Here is a 7392-nt window from a genome sequence, read left to right as displayed (position 1 = left end):
GTCCCAGCCCCAGTTCTTACCAAACTCTCGTGCCGTATGCGCACCAGAAATCCCTACAACTCACGGCGGGAGGGTAATCCTTCTTCACAGTTCGCGGCGGCACTTTGGCAGCGCCGCAGCGCTGTAGTTCCCCGGAACGGCCTCGTGAATGGTGGTGGTGGTGCCAGAAGATCTAGTGCTGTGTGTGGCGTCGTACTTTCACTTCCACAGCTCGTGCTACGCGGCAGAGCAGCCGATGCTATAGGACGGCACATGGAGAGGGAGTCACTCCACGTTGCCTAGTCCAGGTCGGTCGAAGTACCAGAGCGCTCGACGTCTCAGGATGCCTTGAGCCGCAGTGGGTACTGCCGAAACTTTTCGTCGTTATGAATGCCGCAGCCCTGATCTGACTGGAGCCACGCACTCAAATACGTGTACGACGCTCGAGTGGGGTCCCGGATGGGGACTCGAGTGTCGGCAAATAGTTGTATAGCTTCAAATTACCCTTTACGTGAGAGTTATATATAGAGAGAGTGCGCTTAACGGTAAAAGCAGGATTAGTAGAACCATCGCGCTTAGCTGGCTACGCCATGAGAAAAAAAAAACAGCTATGACAGTCAATGTCATCAAAGTATCGTCATCATCACCATCAGCATACTCATGCCTGCTGCAGGACGAAAGCATCTCCCATTGACCTCTCGACCGCTCCTGTCCACCGCTGCACGAGTCCAGAGTTGATCCCTTAATTTACCTATTTCATACCTAAATCGGGCTAATGGCCCTCTCCTTCTTCTACTCCCATCTCTTGGTATCCACTCTTACCCTAATCGTCCACCGGTTGTCGGATCGTGTAACCACATGACCAGCCCAGGTCTTTAGGGGCGAAGCCGCTAAGCGGCTCTGGCTGTCGGCGTCTAATGTCGTCGTCGCAACCATCGTATTATGTAGACACGGTACTACAACACCGGGAAACTCGTTTGCGGCTCGCGCTCGAACGCTTCTTAACGTGTACTAAAAAAATCCCGGGCCATCTCCACTAAGGTGAAACCTGGGGAGGGGCGAAGCGTGCAGCGTAAAGTTCATTCTTGGCGCCATGGCGTTTATGCCAATTGAGATGAAACCATTGGACGGTAGAGGTATACGGCTTTGCTGTAGTACTCTCTTGTCTCTGAAGCACGAACCTCTCTAGCTCGGGGCGTAAATGAGTGTCCCCGTGTTTTTTTTTAGTACGTGTGACGAAGCGCTCCAGTGCGAGGCGTAAACCAGTGTCCCCCTGTTTTTTTTTTTTTTTTTTTTACTACGAGGTACGTCCTAGTTCGAGGTGTAAACAAGTTTCCCAGAGCTTGAGTACCGTGACTATATGAGACGACAATTATAACGACGACGACGACAGGAGACGCCAACAGCCTCAGTCCCTACGGGGCTTCGCCAATAAAAATCACCGGGACACTCGTTTACGCCTCCCGCTAGAACGCTTCGTGCTTCAAAGACGCGAGACTTTTACAGCAAGGCTGTATAACTCTACCCCCCAACGGTTTCATTTGCGTTGGCAAAAACGCCCAGGCGCCAAGAATACACTTATACACTTCATGCTTCGCCCTTCCCCAGGTTTAACGTTAGTAGAGATAGCCCGGGATTTTTTTCTTATTTCAATTACGGTATCTTCTGCTCTAGTTCCTTCTCTGATCCAGGTAGCTTGTTCCCTGTGCCTGAGTGTTAGTCCTAACGTTATTCGTTTCATGGCCCGTTGAGCCGACCTAAGTGTGCTTTCTAGTTGTTTAGTAAGGCGCCAAGTTTAGGCCCGTATGTCAATACCGGCAGTGTGCACTGGTTGTAGGCCTTTCTTTTGAATGACAGAGGTGGCTTACTTTTGATTATTTGGGAGTGCTTGCTAAATGCTCCCCAACCGATACTTATTATGCTCCGGATTTCTCTCTCGTTGTTGGGGCCAGCACTATCATTCCGAGGTATTTGAATTATTTTACTTCTTCTAGCGTTTCGTTTCCTAAGTTGAAGAGGACGTTTTTGCCGTGTTATTCCTCATTACATTAGATTTATTCATATTTATATTTAGCCCCACGGGCCCCGCTTTCTGATTGTAGTTCCTCAAGCATTGTTTGCATGTGTTCTGCAGTCTCACTCAGCAAGACTATGTCGTTCGCAAACCTCAAATGGCTCGAGTGTAACCCCCTTTATGCTTGATCCTATGTTTTTCCAGTCCAGCTTTCTAAACACCCTCGCCAGACATGCTGTGAATAGTTTAGAAGAGATTGTCTCCCTGTCTTACTCCCTTTCGGACCTGAAATTTATCACTTTGCTTGTGGAGGTTTATCCTGCCAGTGCATCCCTTATATGTGTCTTCTAGAAGTCTGTAGGTTTCCTCTATTCCCTGCCCATTTAATGCTTCTAGCACGGCTGGTGTGAGTACGGAATCAAACGCTTTCTCATAATATATAAAGGCTATGTAAAAGGGTTTAGTGTACTCTGCGGATTTTTCTGTCACTTGATTGAAGACATGGATGTGATCCATGGTTGAGTACCTTTTCCTAAACAAGGCCTGCTGTCTGGGTTGTTGAGAATCTAGGGTGTCATCTGTTGGGCTAACTATAACTTTGGTAAGCGTCTTGTAAACAACTCGGAGTAGGCTGATGGATCTGTAATTCTTGAGGTCCTTGGAATCTTCCTTCTTATGAATCAGAATAATGATGGCGTTTTTCCAAGCTATGGGCACTTTTTGAGTCTTCAAGCATTCTCAAAATAGGGCAGCAAGCTTTTCCAGTACAATATCTCCTCCCTCCTTCAAAAGATCCACAGTTATGCCGTTGTCACCTACAGCTTTTCCTATTTTCATGCCTCTGAGAGCCTTTCCTACTTCCTCTTTTGTGAATCGTGGGACGTCACAAGTTCCGCTCATACTCTCAGTAGTTTCCCCTGGTCTAGCGTGGCTGGCATAGATTCTGGTGTAAATTGTGCTGCTTTCTTTATTATCTCGTCCAAGTTGTGCGTAATATTACGCTTTCGTATCTGAGTGCGTTCATTATATCTTTGCCGATGGCTAGCTTTCTATTAGTTGCTTTTAAGCTTCCCTCTATTCGCACTGTTTCCTTCATCACTGCCTGGTTGTGAGCACAAATGTCGTTTGTTTAACTTCTGCTAATCAGTTTCGGCCGTTCGGCTGATTCGATCCGATTCGTCGTACTTGACACTTTTATGTTCTTACGTTTGGCAATTAGTTCCTTCGTTTTCTTAGTTAGATTTTCCGTTTGTTCCGCACATGTTGCTTCTGCCGCAGCTGCTGCTGGTTCACTGGGTGCCGATGTTAGGTTGTCATTCAGCCTGTCTATACTGAACTCGTTCTGCTCGTTTAGAAGCGAGAATTTGTGACTCCTTTGTTTACATTTGGGCTTCTGGCTGTGACTTTGCGAAAAATGTGCCTTGCGAGCCGATTTATCTTGCCAAACTATGGCAACAGCCCCGCGATAACGCGAGTATGGCCTTTAAGAGGCCGCCTTGTCGCGGAAGTTAGCTCAGTTTGTTTTCCTTTCCTTGACACCAGGTGTGACTCGACGCGGCTACCTCCGCGCAGAAAAAAGAGAAAACGTTTTTATTTGTCACACTATTGGTGCTAATAAGATCAAATTTGGTACAAATGTGCTCTGGAACTTCATGAAAGAATGGTGCGAAGGAATTAGGACTTACATTGCAGATTTCCTGGTGAACATTTGCAAATGCGAAAATTTGAAAGAGTAAACAACGAAAAAAATGTCTCGTGATGAACATCAATTTCAAGCCTCATGCACGAGCCGCGCAATGACGTTTTGTCCCAGCACTTCGTCTAAACCTGCACTGTGCGGAAACACACAAAGAGCTTTTGTAGGCCGTGATTACTGGCATGGGTTCGACCAACGAGACAATACAGCACTCTGTACTAGACCCGCATCATGCGGCATATAAGAAGGTGTAACGAGTGTCTGCTTTGGCACCGGGAATTTTGAGGATACGGAGAAGACCTGCTCTCTGTCTGCCTCTAAATATTGGAATACACACCAGGCAGTCTGACGAAACAAAATGTATTCTATACTTTCCTTTCATCTGTATTTGTAAAGGTTGCGACCCTCGTGCCAAGTAGAAGATAATAATCATCATCATTACGACCAAGGCGGAATCTACCAGGGACCAAAAAACGCAAATAAATGTGCTGTAGTGCTGTGAAGCTCAAACTGTTCGTTTCTATAACGGCGACGCATTTGTCTTTGTGTTCTTTTAATTCGAAGCGTTTTTTGACTGCTCTGCAGACGTTGCGGTATGTGGCTATCTGTCCTCCTAAGCAGAGCAACCAGTCAACGTTATCTCCGTAAAGCGCGCACCACAACACAGCGGGTATTGTGAAGGTGAAGCAATAGCAGTGGTAGGGACACTGAACTGAGTTACAAACTTGTAATTACGTTACCACATGCAACTATAGAATGCGTAGACTATGTTCTCAGTTTTCCGGGCAATTTTCACCAAGTTTCATCTATAGATGTTGAAACTTTATGGATTATCATAATCGCTGACCGATAGATCATCATCAGTGCCCGTATTCGCGCGAGCAGCTCTAGCTCGAGCTGCTTCGTCTTGAACTCATCACCACCTTGCAAATAGAATCACAGCTGTATCAACGGGACGTCGCGGTTTTTGGTGTCACCTCTTATTTTACATTTTGGTGCCGAATTCCGGGATGAAGGCTCTTCTGCAATTCGGAGTCTTCGGAACTTCTGCCTTTTGAAGGAGGACCCCTAGGAAGGTGGTGACGGGCCTTTTTAATGGGCAGATCTATGGTGGTCCTGCCGAAAGCTGCAGCCAACGGGATGCACAAAAGAAAGCTCGACAGCGGCGCCTCACCATCCACAACCATTCTTTGATGGTTGTTTTACAATATATGTCCTGATTTTACAATAGTTGTTCTTTTAAAATGCTATTTTCCTCGCGCCATCCTACCCGTCGATTTGCTGACGTCTCCTGGGGCAATACATTTGCCCCACTGCGGGGCAAAATTTAGCGGAAATATAGCACGCTTAACCTCTGTCGTCTGCGCCAGAACAAACAGAATCTCACCGTAACCATAAAATAGAGAAAACACAAAATTTCGAACGCAGAGATAACACGAAAACACATTGCAAGTCAGTGTAACGTCATTAGGGTATTTAGTGCGTCGGTCGTGAACATTCACGTTGTTTTTGTTTCAGTCACGTCAAGTATGAATTACAGCGGGTAAAGTGCAAATGCAGCCAAAATAACGGTTTCAGTAAATTTGTACCTGCGTCCCTGTAATGAAAAGCATACTACTACTGCTCGCCCTACAACATCCCTTTGTTCAGTAAGGCTTGTTGTTGGGCTAGTTGGTATCGGTAGTTGTACATGGTTGGAAAAGCGCTTTTTTGTAACACAAGAGACAAACGTAGAGCGAAAAAAACCAGACAGAACGAATGAGGCGCCTCATTCGTTCTGTCTGGTTTTTTTTTTTTTTCGCTCTACGTTTGCGCCTCATTCGCTCTGTCTGGTTTTTTTTTTTCGCTCTACGTTTGTCCATTGTGTTACAAAAAAGCGCTTTTCCAACCATTTACACTCCCTTTGTTACAATGATCAAGAAATCCTTACCTGTGGAACCATCTGAGGGTTACAGCGAGTAACTCTCCCAAGACTAAGAATGCTCCGAAGTTGAAGAGTATTATCATAGATCAATTCTACGTGTAATTCTTTTCCTCGCAACAGCACCTGATTTTTTACGCCTTCAAAAAGAAGCTAGCAGCTCTGAGGGGTGTAGCCCGAAAGAACCCATTCCCGTTTGACCCCTTCCCGTTTGAACCCATTCCCGAAACGCCCTTCCCGCTTGACCCGTCCCGTGTGCGCCCGTTCCCGAAACGACCTTCCCGTTTGGGCGCTTCCTGTTTCAGCCCGTTCCCAAAACGCCCTTCCCGTTACAACCCGCTCCCAAAGCACCCTTATGATTTCAACCCGCATCGTTGCAACCCATTTGAATTTCTGAAAATATGCGTTACCGTCTTCGAAACTGTTCCCCAAAATATGCTTACAAGCAACGGGTCATGCACTAAAAACTTGTAAGCACCAAATTTTCCGGAATCGATCGATATTTCCGGCCGATAAAAGTTTCCGAATGCCTTAGGCCGATACTGCCCTCTTGACACAAAATTTGTAACGGCGAAAGTGTACTATAAAGATACCTAATATCTTGAGGAATGCACGCATTGGATTTTTCTGCAGTTGGTGTTCGTACGTGCGGCTGAAATTTATTTATCAGCCGCTCTTATGCTCATTGTTTTTAGCGTAGCTTTGTCTTCGGGTTCGAGAGATCTATAGATCAAAGATGTCCGTAGGAGAGACTTTAAAAAGGAAAAAACATGTGCAGAAATCTGAGAATTGGCTACAAATGCCTTTCCTACGTGAGTAATGGGCAGATATTTTTATTTTTTTACTGATACTTTACGGCCTGGTCGGGCTCATGCAGGAGTGAACATAAAAACACATCAGTATTGGTTGGCGTAGTTTAAAAACGCCCCACACAAATAACTAAAATACATAAATATGTAATAGACGCAAAGGGGTCCGAACAAGGATATGCATTCGTAATGTATTCCAATTTTAAAATACGGCGATTCAACCAGAACACACATTTAGAATTAGTGGCCAAAATTTTTCTAACGATACCGAGTTCACTGTTCGTTCAGTTAACTTATTCCAGTAAGAAACTGCACGAGGAAACAAAAAGAACTTTCAAATAGTAATTCAGCTGATTGGCTGCCTAATAGTCTTACTATGATGTCTTCTCGCTGAACGTCTGAAAGGCCCTTGGAGGTAGTATTCCCGCGACAATTTTAAGTTTCTGTAGTAAAGAAAATTTAGGCTAGAGACGACCCTGCGCTGCTTATGTTTTTGAAGGTTTGCCCTATTATGCAAATTGAGTACGCTAGAGTTACGGGAATAAACAGAATCAATAAAACGCAAAGATAAGTTTATAATTTTCGCCGCTTCTCATGACAGCGATTTTTTATAGCCAGGTGTGGCATATGTATCCAGATACATAGGGCAACTTTACTTTTATACGTATTTTTTTCTTTTATAGTTTTCATCTGTTTCTTTTCTACATTGATGTACACTTGCGCTATTATAACGATTAAATGTGTTAGTCTGCCAAATACGATTTCTTTCAAACTCAGGGTGTTTTTGCGATTTTTTAGTTGTGCTTCCGCGGCGCTTTTCTGGGCTTTCTGATTTTATAATTTTTTGGTTTGCTAATTTAAAAGGCTTGTTTGTTAATTTAAAATATTTGTGCATTAATTTGTTATTGTTAATTTTTTGTTAGGCTTTGTTAATTTAAAAGATTTGTTAATTGGTATGACGAATTGTAACCAA

This window comes from Haemaphysalis longicornis, unplaced genomic scaffold, assembly GCF_048455015.1.
Source record: "Haemaphysalis longicornis isolate Haplotype H1 unplaced genomic scaffold, Haemaphysalis longicornis Haplotype H1 scaffold_7, whole genome shotgun sequence".
In the NCBI taxonomy this organism is placed as follows: Eukaryota; Metazoa; Arthropoda; class Arachnida; order Ixodida; family Ixodidae; genus Haemaphysalis; species Haemaphysalis longicornis.
The sequence above is the reverse complement of the archived record's forward strand: the minus strand, read 5'-3'. Positions refer to the sequence as shown.